This window comes from Martes martes, assembly GCF_963455335.1.
Source record: "Martes martes genome assembly, chromosome: 6".
NCBI lineage: Eukaryota > Metazoa > Chordata > Mammalia > Carnivora > Mustelidae > Martes > Martes martes.
In genome coordinates, this window is record NC_137893.1 from 40,699,615 (window position 1) to 40,713,421 (window position 13,807).

The 13,807-nt window shown below is 40.9% G+C and overlaps 1 protein-coding gene across 1 annotated transcript in view; it reads right to left on the reverse strand.

Moving 5' to 3' along the window:
* The window catches only part of CASP8AP2 (caspase 8 associated protein 2), a 37,428-nt gene extending 28,353 nt beyond the window's left edge, over positions 1-9,075 (reverse strand). The window contains exon 1 of the mRNA XM_080806719.1: positions 8,997-9,075. The gene's annotated coding sequence lies outside the window, so the exon portion shown is untranslated. The remainder of the gene's footprint in view (positions 1-8,996) is intronic.
* Between the last annotated feature and the right edge of the window lie 4,732 nt (positions 9,076-13,807).

Genomic DNA, 13,807 nt, shown 5'->3' on the forward strand with positions numbered 1-13,807 from the left:
GCACCTGGGTGGCTCAGTGGGCTAAGCCTCTGCCTTCGGCTCAGGTCATGATCTCAGGGTCCTGGGATCGAGTCCCGCATCAGGCTCTCTGCTCAGTGGAGAGCCTGCTTCCTCCTCTCTCTCTCTCTCTGCCTGACTCTCTGTCTACTTGTGATCTCTCTCTGTCAAATAAATAAATAAAATCTTTAATAAATAAATAAATAAGTAAGTAAAATAATAATAATTCTTTAAGTATTTTCTCTTCAAATTACTGTATGGTCTTTGTCTCCTGATTAGATCCTACCTGATACAGATAAGAGTCATAACAGAGATTTTAACACACTTTTCTCTGCTGATCAAAGTGTTAATTAATGATACAAGTCTGAATACAAAACTAACAGATCTAACGTGATTTTGTATCTCTGCATGCAATAATTCAGAGAACTTATATAATGTTCAGGTACATCTATAAGAACTGACGGTCATGACAGTAATTTTTAACAAGTATCAAAGAACTTGTATCAGAAATTATATCAGAACTTGTATCAACAAGTATCAGAGAACGAGCTTTTATCAAAACCAACAAAATTCAGGGGTTTCTGTCTGGCTCAGTCTGTACAGTGCATGATTATTAATTTCAGGGTCTTGAGTTCAAGTTCCATGGTGTGCAGGGAGCCCACTTTAAAATAAAATAAAATAAAATAAAATTCAAAGTTAACAATGCGCTCTTAAATTTCCCAGCTGCTTTGGAAATTTGCAAGGATAGATCAAAGAACAAATAGTAATAGAAATGGGGAAACATAGAACTGAATCACAATGAATACACCATAAAGCAAAGTTTGTGGAATACAATCAAAATAATACTTTTAGAGGAAAAGAAGACAAAGTATTAATGGGTTCATCATCCAACTCAAGAAGTTAGAAAAAGGGGCGCCTGGGTGGCTCAGTGGGTTAAGCCACTGCCTTCGGCTCAGGTCATGATCTCAGGGTCCTGGGATCGAGCCCCGCATCGGGCTCTCTGCTCCACGGGGAGCCTGCTTCTCCCTCTCTCTCTGCCTGCCTCTCTGCCTACTGTGATCTCTCTCTCTGTCAAATAAATAAATAAAATCTTTATTTAAAAAAAAAAAGAAGTTAGAAAAAGGTCCAATAAATGTGTATAGTTTAAAAAAAAAACCAAAGAGGGGCGCCTGAGTGGCTCAGTGGGTTAAGGCCTCTGCCTTCGGCTCAGGTCATGATCCCAGGGTCCTGGGATCGAGCCTGTGTCAGGCTCTCTGCTCAGCAGGGAGCCTGCTTCCCTTCCCCTCTCTCTGCCTGCCTCTCTGCCTACTTGTGATCTCTGTCTATCAAATAAATGAAAACAAAACAAAACAAAACAAAAAAAACAAAGAAAGAAACACATAAAGGACAGAAATTAATAAAAAGCAACAAGCACTATAAGGATGAATAAATAGGAGTGCCTGGGTGGCTCAGTTGGTTAAGCCAGTGCCTTCCACTCAGGTCATGATCCCAGAGTCCTAGGATTAAGTCCCACATTGGGCTCCCAGCTCTGCGAGGAGTCTGCTTCTCCCTCTGACCTTCTCCCCTCTCATGCTCTTTCTCTCTCAAATAAATAAATAAAGTCTTTAAAAAAAATAAAGTAAAGATGAATAAATACATTTATATTTATGGTGGTTCTTCGAAAAGACAAATTAAATAGGCATATCCTGGGCCAAACTAGTCAAGAGAAAGTAGGTACAAACATTAGGAATAAGAAAAGAGTGACAGCTTCACCTACAGCAGATATTCCATTATTGAAAGAAAGCTCTAGGGGCACCTGGGTGGCTCAGTGGGTTGAAGCCTCTGCCTTCGGCTCAGGTCATGATCCCAGGGTCCTGGGATCGAGCCCCGCATTGGGCTGTCTGCTCAGCGGGGAGCCTGTTTCCTCCCTCTCTCTCTGCCTGCCTCTCTGCCTACTTGTGGTCTCTGTCTGTCAAATAAATAAATAAAATCTTTAAAAAAAAGAAAGAAAGAAAGAAAGCTCTAAGCAAAATAAATCAGAGAAAGACAAATACCATATGATTCCACTCATACGAAATTTAAGAATCAAAATAGATGAACAAAGTGGGGAAATAAAAGGACAGAGGCAGAGCCAGACAGGCTCTCGATTATAGAGAAAAAAACTGGGGGTTGCTGGAGGAGAAATGGGCAAGGAGGATGGGTTAAATGGGTGATGAGAATTAAGGAGGGCACTTATTCTGATGAGCACTGGGTATTCTATGTAAGTGATTAATCACTAGACTACATCTGAAACTAATGCTACACTATAGGTTAACTAACTGGAATTTAAATGAAAACTTGAAGAAAAAAAATACTCCTGAAAGAAAGCTCAAGAAATGGGACAGTTTTTCAGAAAATGTAACTGGCCAAAACTCACTCAAGAAGAAATAGAAAACACAGACATATTTAGGACGATTAGATAATTTGATACAGTACTTAATCTATTCAAAAAGAAATTACAAGCTCAGACAGTTTTACAAATGAAGTCTACAATACCTTCAAAGAACATAAAAAATATAATATATTCCAAACAGCAGAAAGGGAAAAAAAGGCTAAGAGACAAAAAATTTCATAAAGTTAGGATAGTGTAGACATCGAAAATAGGACAAAGTTAGAAAATTACAAGACAGGAAAACTATAGGCCAATCTTCCCTATGAGGATAAAAACAGCCTTAAAAAAAATTAGCCAATGCATCCAGCAAGACATTAAACAAAAAACAAAAACAAGGTGTGCCTAGCCAGCTGTCAGAAGAACAAGAGATCTCGATCTCAGTGTTTTAAGTCTGGGTCCCACACTGGGTGTAGAGATTATTCAAAAATAAAATCTAAGGGTGCCTGGATGGTTTAAAGCCTCTGCCTTTGGCTCAGGTCATGATCCTAGGGTCCTGGGATCAAGCCCCGCATCGGGCTCTCTGCTCAGCAGGGAGCCTGCTTCTCTCTCTCCGCCTGCCTCTCTGCCTGCTTGTGATCTCTGTCTGTCAAATAAATAAATAAAATCTTAAAAAAAAAAAAAAAGATTCAAATTGAAGTGTAAAGGGCCTAGGAGAGTCAGGCCTTTTTTTTGTTTTGACAGAAAGGGAGTAAGCCTTTTATGAAGTGTAACATAAATACAGAACAAAGCACAAATCGTAAGTATACAGTCCTATGATTCTGGACAACCGAAGCACATCTATTGGACTGCCACCTGAATTCAGAAAGAGATCATTATCAGCACCCTAGAAGTACTCCTCATGCCCCACTGTATCCACTATCACTCTCAAATGTTAGCAAAGATGTGCAGAGAATAAAATACACATTGCTGATGACTCGCTTTGTAGAAGGACCTGCATATCACCGGAAGAGTGGGAGTTATCTGTGGAGACATGTAGATTCCTACGAGAACACCCTTAATTTTGGAGGGAAGGCATATATGGATGGCCCTCAGGCAGAAAAAGATTGGAAGATAAGACTGTCATAATTAGAGTCAAACAGAAGATACTAAATGTCCAAGCAATCTGGTCTTGAACATGCAGAAGCTCAGAGTACTGAAGGTTTTTGAGTTAGAAACAGTATAAAGAAATGGAAAGATAAATGTGTGGAATGAACTGGAAAGACGAAAGTGTAGGAAAATAAACTGGGAAGGAAGGTATTATGAGAGTCCACATAATAAGATAACCCAAGGTGGAGACAGTAGGAATGAAAAGAATATGAGACATAATAATGGAAGAAAGCAAATAGGGTAGATGCCCGGATATGGGAAATATAAACAATCATCTCCTGCCTCAATTCATTCTCAAGCTACAAACTTCCATTATCTTTCACTCTTTTATTATATCAACACTTACTTTCCTTTATCCAAACTTAAAATCACAAATTCTTGACAGATTTATTTTTAAATCTCTCAAATTTAATGTCTCCTTTCCATTTAGTTATTCCATTTAGTTATTTCCATTTAGTTATTCAGTTTCTGATATAATTATTTCTCACTTAAATTATTACAAAATATCATAGCTGGGGTGCCTGGGTGGCTCAGTCAGTTAAGCATCTGCCTTCAGCTCAGGGTATGATCCCAGGGTTCTGGGATGGGGCCCAGCAGCCCAGCAGTCGTTTCCTGCTCTGCAGGGAATCTGCTTCGCTCTCTCTCTCTGCCCCTCCTCCACTCACATTTTCTCTTTCTTTCTCTCTCTCCCAAATAAATAACATCTTTAAACAAAAGAATAAAAGATAACAGTTTTTTTTTAAGATTTTATTTAATTACTTGTCAGAGAGAGAGAGAGCACAAAGCATGCAGAGTGGCAGGCAGAGGCAGAGAGAGCAGCAGACTCCCCACTGAGCAAGGAGCCCAATGTGGGACTCGACCCCAGGACCCTGGGATCATGACCTGAGCCGAAGGCAACAGCTTAACCAATTGAGCCACCCAGGTGTCCCAAAGATAACAGTTTTGTTTTTTTTTTTTTTTAATCTTCTGGCTAGTTTCCATACTACCAATACATTTTTCCTTCTACCACTGCCCTTTATTTTTTAAAGATTTATTTATTTATTTTTGAGAGAGAGAGCTTGGGGAGAGGGGCAAAGGGAGAGGAAGAGAGAAAATCTTAAGCAGACTCCAAGTCCAGCACTGAGCCTGACACAGGACTTGATCTCACAACCCTGAGATCCTGACCTGAGCCAAAATCAAGTCAGACACTTAACTACTGACTGAGCCCCCCAGGGGTCCCTCCTTCCACCACTTTCCACACTAAAGCCAAAATCCTATTGATGCCTAACCTGTGTTTCACTCCCAGGTCAAAAACCTTTGACCCAAAACATTGTTGAATTAACTTAAGAAGCTCGAAATGCTATTGGGTCCTTATAAAAATGTATTTGAAAACAATAAAATATGTATTTGAATGCTGTCCAAAGGCAATGAAATCCTGGACATCAGTATCTTACTTACTACAACTGCAAAGCAAAATTTATTTCATTGGGTAAACATTTGCTGAGCAAATACAAGGGGTAAGGGCTAAAGAATAAGGACTGCCACAAAAAGTAGGGGTACCGGATCAGATTTATAGACTCCTCTGCTGCCACCTCAGAGTGCTTGAACATTAGGAACTGTTCATACTAAAACACAAACCAAGAGTCAGCAATAATAGGCTAAAGTTAACAGACACATTCCTTTAAGTCCAAATTCACCAAGTCCAAAACCAAAAGAGATAATCTTTCCATCAATATCTGTCACCTCCTGACATCTCTACTTCTTTGAGTAGCACTAGCACTCCCTAATAGCCTACAGATACTAGCCTGCAATGTTTCTCCCATTTATCCTCATTCTTGCCATCAGAATTTTATTTCAGGCTCTGCTATAGTGACCTAATTATCTCCTCTCTCCAAATACATACTACACATAACTGTTGGGTTAGTTTTTCTGAAGCAATCCTGCTTTTATCACTTCCTGCTAAAAAACTTCCCATTACTGGGGCACCTGGGTGGCTCAGTGGGTTAAAGCCTCTGCCTTCGGCTCAGGTCATGATCCCAGGGTCCTGGGATGCAGCCTCGCATCAGGCTCTCTGCTCAGCAGGGAGCCTGCTTCCTCCTCTCTGTCTGCCTCTCTGACTACTTGTGATCTCTGTCAAATAAATAAATAAAAATCTTAAAAAAAAAAAAAAAACTTCCCATTACTTCCCAATGTCTACTGAATAAAGTCCAAACACCCTACCTTAATACACACTGATGCCTACTTTCTAACCCCATCATTCACTCTCCTGAGGTTTTCCATATCCCAAGATTCAGTCAAAATGGGTTCCTGTTTGCAAATGCAATTCCTGATACCATCTCTCCACTACATCTATGAGCTCACAAACAACTCCGGGTGTGAATACACACATACTAGAATTTGAAAATTGAGGTTTTAGAAAAGTTAGGTTATATATTACACAATTAAGATACTTGGACTTCATCCAGCACAAAATGGGAAAAACCACTGAAGGTTTTTAAAGCAAGGGAATATCATGATCAGGGCGCCTGGGTGGCTTAGTCATTAGGCATCTGCCTCCAGCTCGGGTTGTGGTCCCAGGGTCCTGGGGTCAAGCCCCACATTGGGCTCCCTGCTTGATGGGAAGCCCGTTTCTCCCTCCCTCACTCCCTATGCTTGTGTTCTCTCTCTCTCTGTCTCTCTCTGCCAAATAAATAAATAAAATCTTGAAGAAAAAAAAGAATATCATGATCAAATCTGCATTTGCAGATCAAATCTGCAAATTTAACTCTATCTAGCAATAAGAGTACAGAAAATATTAGTAGCAAAAAACAGAGACTATTAAAACAGTACCGGAGATAATGAAGGGTAACGAAGTAATAAGCAGTGGAAATAAACAAGCAGATCGGAAATTTCTACAGAGAATCCAAAAGATTTCATGGAAAGTGTATTCAAATGTCCACTCCTGACCACTTCAAAACCACAACCTGAGTTGTCTTTTCAAAATACAAATCTGGGGGCACCTGAGTGGCTCAGTTGGTTAAGCGTCTGCCTTCAACTCAGGTCATGATCCCAGGGTCCTAGGATCCAGCCCGCTTCAGGTTCTCTGCTCAGTGGAGAGCCTGCTTCTCCCTCTCCCTCTGCCTGCTGCTCCACCTGCTTGTGTCTCTCTGTCAAATAAATAAATAAAAGTTTAAAAAAATACAAATCTGATCATGTTCCCCCCCTCTGCGTAAAACCCATCAGTGCTTCCTACTGATTTTAGATTAAAAAACAACTTTTGTCACAATTTTGCTTACAAAGTCCAGAGTGACCTGGCCCCTGCCCACAATTACAGTTAGTCTGCATCTTTCTTACCCATTTCCCAGCAGTCTTTACCCTTGATCATACAGACATTCATTCAGCTCCTTGAACATGGCATTTGTTCTCTCCCACCACAGGGCCTCTGCAGGGAGTGCTCTTTCCTCAATGCTCCACTGTCACTTAATTCGTCTCTCGTATTTTGACTTAAGTAATGTTTGAGCCTTCCCTGGCTACCCCCTCTCACCACTAGGTTGGGCCCTCTCTATTATATTCTTATACCACTGTGTCCTTTCTCTATGTGGCCTCTTTTCAATTTATGATTACATTTTTGTGGAAATTCCTAAAGAAATGTCCATCTCACCCACTGGACTGTAAGCTCCATGAAGACCAGGACTGGCTCTGTCTGTTCATCAGTGTATCCCCAGCTCTCAGCACAAGGCCTTGCAAGTCAGTAGGTAATAAAAAAAGTATCTGTTGAATTACTGATATTCCTAATTTATTCATGACAACTCTGAAGTTCCTAGCTTTGATAACAAGGTAGTCACACCTTTAACTGAAATAGAGAACCAAAGAAAATAGGATGAATTATCTGTAGGACATGCAGGTAAAGATGTCTAAAAGATAACTGAAAACTAGAGTGTGCAGCACAAAGGACAAAATATCCTTGGTAAAGGTCAGATTACTCTCTTGAAATCACAAAGGCCAGTGATTCTCCTGGAAGAGGGAGGAGGAAGAAGGATTATGCACCAGAATCCCTTGGAAAGGGGGGTTTATTCACATGTGCTCTCACCTTCCCCCAAATGAGGATCTCAATATATAATCCAAGGTACTACTGACAGAGGAAGTGTTGCACCTATGCAAAGTGGAGAGGCAAAATTTTACATGTTGAGAACCATGATGATGAAAGAAAATTGCTGCAAGGTCACTCATAATCATTTTACGAACAATCCCAATGGGTTCAGATGTGAAGACGAAGCATATGAGAGAAGGATTACCTTGTCTTTTGTGACAGGACAATGTTCTAAAAAGACAGTCTAAAGGCAATTTCCCTCAAAAAAGAAAAAAAAAAACAACAACGAAAGACTGAAATAAGCATCTGTAGAGAAAAAAAGGAAAAAGCCCAGAGAGGAGAGTGTATTTTAAGGTTCATGGGAAAGGCTAAATGTAATACAGCAAGATTCCTGAAGAAAGTGTAAAGGGAAAATAATAACAAACGCTACATAAACTGAACACTATATGCCTGGGCCTTAAATGTTCCAAATACATTGATTTCAATCTTCTCAAAGTCCCATCAAGTACATACTATTCTTTTTCCCGTTTTATAGATGAGGAAACAAATAACAAATGATTAAGAAATTTGCTCCAAGGTCAAACAGCTGATAAGTGGCATATCTAGGATTAGATTCCAGCTCCTTCATTAAAGCCAAATGACAAAATCAGAAATATTCGCCAGGGATAAAAGTATAATTTTTTCTCGAAAGGGGGCCACCTCTCGTGAAATGGTAAGAAACGCTAGAAGATAATTGGGGTGGGGGTTGGGGAATTCTTGCCCTGGTCTCAGTCCCACTCCAATCAAAGCAGCACTGAGCAAGATGGGGGAGGGGCACTGAGGAAGGGGAAAGGTTTGGAGCTGTAGGTGTGGAGAATGGAAAAGACCAGGAAGAATTCGGGAAAGACTAGGACAGAATCAGAGTCAACGCCAACTTGATCCCTGAAGCACAAACCCTGCGCTTCTGCTAATTCTACATTAACATCTGAGTTGGGGCCAACTATGTGTCAGGCGCTGTTCTGGGCGTTGTGGAGATCAAGATAACTTCTCCGGGTATTACAGTCTCGGAAACAACCAACATCAATGATGATCTGACACTTAGGAAAGACACATTCCTCCAGAATCGCATCAGAAAGCTGTAAGGAGTACATTCCAAGACAAGACTGGTTTGGGGGGGAGGGGCGGGAGGAGCAGTCGAAAGGGCAGTTCCTACGTGCGCTCGTCCCAAGCACCCCTGGATACTCTCGAGGAACCAAAGAGCGAAACGAATGAGAACCCAGAAACTGCACCCGAGGGCGGCAGGAACGCAGCTACCTGCGGGCCCCGGACATCAGGCGCGCCCCCCTCCCCCGACTCCGCGGCTCCCTTGGACTCCCTGGCTCCCCAGAAATCGCCGGCTTCCGCCCGGGGCACTACCACGCCATTCAGTCTCTTCCCCAACAGCCCCGAGCGGACCAGACCCCCAAATCAACTTACCCGCCCTGCCTAGCCCAAGAGAGCCGGGGATCCCTTCTGGACACCGAGGTCTCCCACGCATCTCCACCAATGCCAGAACGCACTCAGGACGCGAAGGCGGGACTGAGCATCCATGGCCAATCAGACCAGACGTAAAGTACGTCCCGGCGCACATAACTAGTTCCCGCCTTTGGGAGGGCGGAAAAAAAAAAACACGGTTGGCGCCAAACTCGCGTAGGTTTGTGCAGACTTTAAGAGAAAGGGGCGGAGCCTAAGCTGGCGGGGGCGGGTGGGCGGAGCTTCACTCCGGGAAGGGGCGGAGCTTTAAAGAAGGTTGGGGCGGAGTCTGGGAGAAGCTCTTTAATGAAAGGGAAAGTAAGCTCTGAGAAGGCTCTGTCATTTATTTAGTCCTTTATTCAATAAATTCTATTGAATGTCAACCGCGTGCTAGAGATAGTGCTGGACTCTGGCTCCATAATGATAAATAAGCACTGTTCCTTGCCCTCGGACACTTTCCCGCTTGATAGGCAAACAATTTAGCCTAGGGCATTGGGAATTTCGAAGAGGGGACACCAATGCAAGTAGGGTAGGAGGAACAGGAGAGCTTTTTAGAGGGTAGAATACCCGAATTGTCTTACAGCAGTTGGAGATACTAGAGATGCTCGTAGGGTCTAGCCTCCAGAGGCGGGGTCTACGCCATTATTGGTGGGGAAGTAAAACAGAGATGACTTCCTTTGCTACCTGATCTGGGGATCTTCATCCTGTCCCTAACTGTTTCCTCCTGTTTGTGCATTTTAATAACTTGTAACTGCCAATATGAACTTCTTACATATTTTTAAAAATTTTTGGAAAGACCCCGATTTGGGAAAGTATGTTCTGGAGAAACACTGGTTTCCTAGATTCTACCCCAACCAGCTTTGTTTCTGAGAAGTTAACCAAGCATTCCAGGCAGTGGAGACTCAGAAAGAGTAGGGGGTGTGCAACTACCAGGTATTTTGTTGCGGGAGCGTGAAATGTGAGGTGAGGCTGGTGGGGAAAGCAGGGGTCAGAACTTAAAAGACCTTAGATATGTCAGAGAGCTTGGAATTTACCTTTAAATGATGAGGCATTGGGGAACCACTGAAGGATTTTACTCTTGGTGTGGTCGTGATCTGATTTGCATTATTAAAGCCCTCTGGCCTCGAGAAGGAGAATTTTGAGATGCTCTAACAGTGATCCAAACCAGAGAAAATGAGATCTGGAGGAAGTGGTAGGTAACAGAGAGGATAGATTTAAGATACTTAGGAGATGAAATCACAAAACTTGGCAATTGATCGAAGATGGGCTTTCAGCATGGGTGCATAATGATGACACTCATCAAAAAATATTTGTTGAGGGGCGCCTGGGTGGCTCAGTGGGTTAAGCCTCTGCCTTTGGCTCAGGTCATGATCTCAGGGTCCTGGGATCGAGCCCCGCATCAGGCTCTCTGTTCAGCAGGGAGCCTGCTCCCCTTCTCTCTCTGCCTGCCTACTTGTAATCTCTCTCTGTGTCAAATAAATAAATAAAATCTTTTTTAAAAAAATTTGTTGAGAACATAAAATATATATCTCGAAAATAACTGAAGTTTTCCCCAAAACTTTTCTTCCAGACAAGAATGGCCCTATTACTTAAGTCCTTACAAAGCCTCTCATTTTACTGGTACTTAGTAAAAACTTTACATTGAATAGAAAGTAGTGATTGGTTTAAAAATATTTGCTTGGAAAGACATCAGTGCCAACTTGGGAATTTGGGATGCTTCTAGAAGTCAAATGAAGGAATCAGTATTTTTTTTAAAGGAAACAAATATAACACAGTTACACATTTTATGAAATCTGAAGTCACAATTGTAAATGTTGCTTTTTTTTTTAAAAAAAAAAAGCAATTTCTAGGGGAGCCTGACTGGCTCAGTTGGTAGAGCATGCAACTCTGGATCTTGGGTAGTGAATTCAAGCTCACTGTTGGGGATAGAGGCTACTTTTTTTTTCTTATTTATTTTTATTTGTTTTTATTATTAACATATAACATATTATTTGCTTCAAGCCTACAAGTCTATGATTCATCAGTCTTTTTAAAATTTTTTTAAAGATTTTTTTATTTACTTATTTGACAGATGGAGATCACAAGTAGGCAGAGAAGCAGGCAGAGGGAAAGGAGGAAGCAGGCTGAGCCACCCAGGCACCCCTGTGATTCAACAGTCTTACACAATACAGAGCACCCACCACAACACATAACCTCTCTAGTGTCCATCACACAGCTACCTCATCCCCCATACCCCTCTCCTCTCCAGCAAGGATAGAGCTTACTTAAAAAACAACAACAGCAACAGAAAAAAAAGCAATTCCTGAAGCTGTCTATATGTACTCCCATGGGGGTAATCTATAAGATATAGTGTTAAGGAAGGAAAAAGTACAGTATGATATGCTGGCTTTTGTGTAAGAAAAAAATGAGGAAAAGAATATATATATATATTTGCTTGTTTTTGCATAAGAAACACTTGAAGGGTAAATTAAAACCTAATAAGAGGGTAACTTACTAGGGAAGAAGACTGGCTGGAACGGATAGAGAGGAAAGGGAAACTCCTTTGAGTATGCCTTTTTTTAAACTTCCATTTAAGTATTTTTATATGCAAATATACATAGCTTTTCTTCCTTTTTTAACAACTGCTTTATTTTTTCATAAAAGCTTTTTGACATATAATCCACATACCATTTATTTCACCTATTTAAAGTACAAAGTTACCTTTTTATAACCTTTTGCTTTTGCTTCATGGAAGTGTTTCACATATTCAAAGATTGAACCAAATCAGAAAGAAAAATGCTAAAATGGAAAATAAATTGAAATAAATGAAACTATGTAAACAAGAAAAACATAACCACTCAAACTAAATGATTATCTCAAGTGACATTTAAACACAGTGTTCTGACTATACACCATTAGTAGGATATATTCCAAGCACAAAAAAAACTTCAGAGAAATCTTATAATGTATGCACTAGTTTTAATGTTAGTCTTAATATTGTAATTTTGAAACCATTTAAATGTATATTGTAAGACAATATGTAATATTTTTAGGAATCAAGATATTTAGTGAAAGAGAAAAGGGATCCAAACATAAAGTCAAAAAAATTAGGGGGGAGGAGAATGATAAAAAAAAATTTAGGGGGGGGCACCTGGGTGGCTCAGTGGGTTAAAGCCTCTGCCTTCGGCTCAGGTCATGATCCCAGGGTCCTGGGATCGAGCCCAGCATCGGGCTCTCTGCCCAGCAGAGAGCCTGCTTCCTTTCCTCTCTCTCTGTCTGCCTCTATGCCAACTTGTGATCTCTGTCTGTCAAATAAATAAATAAAATCTTTTAAAAAAATTTAGGGGGAAATCTTATACTGTTTTATCTGAATTGGAAATGCCAGCATGACCTCATGATCTTTTAAAAATATGTATTTCTTGGAGTACCTGGGTGGCTCAGTTTGGTTAATGTCTGCCTTTGGCTCAGGTCATGATCCCAGGGTCCTGGGATGGAGTCCCACATCAGGCTCCCTGCTCATGGGGAGCCTGCTTCCCCATGGTTGTGCTCTTTCTCAAATAAATAAATAAAATCTTCAGAAAATAAATGTATTTCTTATTTCTTTTCCTTAAAGAGTCTATAAGAAATACCTGACTAGCAATGCATTTGACAATAACTTTTGACTTCCCAAAAACCTAACTACTAATAGCTTTCTATCAACCAGAAGCCTAAGCAATAATAAAAAGTCAATTAACACATTTTGTATGTTATATGTATTATACTATATTCTTAAAATAAAGTAAGCTAGAGTAAAGGAAATGTTATTGAGAAAATCATAAAAATTCCTAAGGAAAAGAAAATGCATTTATAGTACTATACTATATTTATTTTAAAAAAAAAAAAAGTTGGGTTAAGCCGCTGCCTTTGGTTCAGGCCATGATCTCAGGGTCCTGGGATCGAGTCCCGGATCAGGCTCTCTGCTCAGCGGGGAGCCTGCTTCCCTCTCTCTCTCTCTGCCTACCTCTCTGCCTACTTGTGATCTCTCTCTGCCAAATAAATAAATAAAATCCAAACAAAAAGGTGAGGCACCTGGGTTGCTCAGTTGTTGGACATCTGCCTTCAGCTCAGGTCATGATCCCAGGGTCCTGGGATCCAGCTCCATATTGTGCTCCCTGCTCAGAGGGGAAACTGCTTCTCCCTCTTCCACTCCCCCTGCTGTGTTCCCTCTATCACTGTCTCTCTCTCATCAAATAAATAAATAATATAAATTTAAAAATAAAATAAAATAAATAAAATCTTTTAAAATAATTAATTTTTTTAAAAATTCAGATGTATGTGGACCTGCATACTTCAAACCTGTGTTGTTCAAGGATTGACTATATTCTTATTAGATGGTGAAAAACTGCCAACTGATGCAATCAGATCCTTTTTGTAAGATACATGAAATGTTTCAAACACACAGGAGAGACAAAAGTGATTGATACAGCTGAAACCATAAGGACAGGGAGGGACAGAAGAGTGAAACAATAGAAAGGAACTGAGTTGTAAACTTGACAGTCACTACAAAAATGGGCAATAGACCCAGATGCTTTTTGGGGGGGGGGATTCCATTTATTTGTCAGAGAGAGAGAGAGAGAACACAAGACACAAGCAGGAGCAGCAGCAGGCTGAGGGAGAAGCAGGCTCTCTGCTGCTTCCCACAGTGAAGTGGGACTTGATCCCAGGACCCTGGGATCATGCTCTACAGCCAAAGACAAATGCTTAACCAACTGAGCCACCCTGGCATTCAACCAAGACTCTTTTAAGACCATGACAAG